The following is a 2,747-nucleotide window of genomic DNA, read 5'->3' on the forward strand; positions in this document are numbered from 1 at the left end:
AATGCAAGAAGATTAAGCCTTGGGAAGAAACAACTTGTGGACAAAACTAACAAGCAAGCTGGTTTCCCCGACAACCAGCAGAAGAACAGTCCCAGGAGAGAAATCTTGGACCCTTTTACAAACAGATTGGGCTATCAAGCTACCATACAAGGCCCAATAAAAAATCCAAAGCTATGAGTCTTAAAACCCTTTCTTCTTCCACAAAACAGCTAACCTTATTCATTTCCAAAACCCATCCACCTAGATACACAGCCCAACATTCTCAGTGCAACCAAAAATAAAAAATTTTAAGACAAATAACCCAACTGTCAAATCTTCTGCTCAAATCAGATGTTATCCAATCTGAACGAAAGAAAGATTATGACAAATATATTTCAACATCTTCTTTCCCAATCACCAGTGATGAAGATGAAAAAGAAGGACATGTGGTCAATGAGACGACCAAAAATCAGAGCCTTCTTTTCAGCATCATTGAAGATATTCTTGAAATAAGACAACCATGCTTGAACCAAATTTCGAATCCTTTAGAGGGTCTTTTCTTTGACATTCCAGAAAAAATCCCAAGACAAAATTATTGTAAACCAAAAACTTATGGTTTCCAGGAAATTTTTGACAGATTCCTCATTTAACCTATGACCTTACAAAAAGAAAACTTTAACCCTAGGAACTTGAATAACAATTCTCAGCTATTTCAGGAAAACTTGATTCATATACGATTACTAATTATTGATAATTATGTAATCGAAACAAAAGCCCTAGTTGATACAGGGTCAGACCAAAACTATATTCCTGAAAACCTTATTCCAATCCAACTTTTAGAATTTCTCATAAAAACTAATTCTCAAATACCTTCTTTTTTTACCACATATTTGACTAACCATATCATTTTAGGAGCATCATTTCTCAACCAATTGACTCCTTTCCAAACTATCTATAAAGGGATAATATCCCAACATTTTAAACTAACTAATTCTTTTTGCAGAAACATGGCAGGTGAAGGAAGTTCATCATCATACAATCCAGAAGAGAAAAACTGTCTCTTCGATGGATTCTCTACTTGGCAAAAAACCTCTCACGGAGAAATATCCGGTAATCAAACTAATGACGATCAAACATCATCAAATCAGAATTGGGAATGGATTCCTGAACAATCATCCTCAAACTGGATACCTACAGAGTCTACTTCAAATTGGGTACCCAATGAAACAATCTCAAATCAATTCCAAGCAATTGATGAGACTGCAACAATAGACTGGATCCAGGGAACTGAAGAAGATGAAAATCCATTTTTAGTTCCTGAAGACCCTACTACTCAATCCTTCTAGATCAAACTCAGAGATGATAGATTCTCCCAACTCTGGACAGAATATCACTACCTGGAAAATGAGCACAAAGAGTCCAGAATCAGAAACTTTAATAGTATATTCTTTGACCAAGACACCGGTAAAAGAATTCCTATCAATCATATACACAAATACAATCACGTTAGAGTAAAAGAATCAAATTACTCCATACAAACTCTGAAGGAACAATGCTTCATGCAATGAAGATACATACAAAGACTGGTTCTCAACAAGTATTTACTTGAGAAACGAGGAGTAAATACACAACATTACAAACAATGGATCAAAGAAGCATCAGAAGAATTATCAGAAATGATTTGCTGAACAAAAGCTTCTAGAAACATTCAAGCTGGCTCAATCGGAACAAAATTCAAAAAAAATCATTTTTTTACTGTAGCACCGGAAGCACTGTAGCAGTCTGGCAAGTTACTGTGCAAATACAGCAACAAAAGACAAATGTTGCACTGTAGCGCTCTGTAATGGTACTGTAGCGGGCACTGTAGCACTACGAAAATTTTGCTATAAATACCCCTCAAACCCAACACATTCCACACACCATTCTACACCATTCTTACACCAATTCTTCAATGCTACTTCTCTCTCTTGCTTGAAGATTCCTCATCCCTTTCCATACAAACAAGTTCTTAGTTTTTATATTTTAGTTTTTAGATCAAACAAAGGAGCTTGAATCTTCATATCCTTGTAAGTCTTCTTTACATTCTGTAATTCTTACATCTAATCAAATGGTTGGCTGAGCCACCTATATTCATATTTATTTACTTGCTTTGATTTATTTTGTTTATACTAACCATACATGGCTGGTTATACCGCCTGAACTAACATTCTAACTTGTCTTTAAATATTTTTTACATTCTGTTTATACATGGCTGGTTCAACCGCCTATACTAACTAGTGGCAGTCCGGCTGCGACCCACTTCCTAACTTTTATGCTTTTCTCCTCTTAATTCTTTACTTGTTCCTGGTTTAAGGGGCTAACCCCTCGTCCTGTCTGGTATCAGAGCCATACATGGCTATCTTTATATATATGTATATATATACAAGCAAATATATATACCTTTAAATTGGCTCTGGTATCAGAGCCAGAGGGGAAAGTAGGGTGATGGCTATATTTCTTTACTTATTATAATGTTGCTAGTGTAGATCTATAAGTTTATATATTCCTAATGAGATTGCCTAATTTCGTGATTATCATATTTCTTTATTTATGATATTACTAGTGTAGATCTACAAGTTTAGCTCTGTCTGATGAGATTGGTTAACTTCGTGATTACTATCTAATGTATTCAACCTTATGCTAGTATTGATAGTATTGATTTTATGATTTTGGATCTGTCTGAGGGACATGGAGCCTATAATTACTAGCATCCGGTCCAGGTAAGGCGA

The sequence above is a fragment of the Coffea arabica genome, chromosome 10e (assembly GCF_036785885.1).
Source record: "Coffea arabica cultivar ET-39 chromosome 10e, Coffea Arabica ET-39 HiFi, whole genome shotgun sequence".
Classification (NCBI taxonomy): domain Eukaryota; kingdom Viridiplantae; phylum Streptophyta; class Magnoliopsida; order Gentianales; family Rubiaceae; genus Coffea; species Coffea arabica.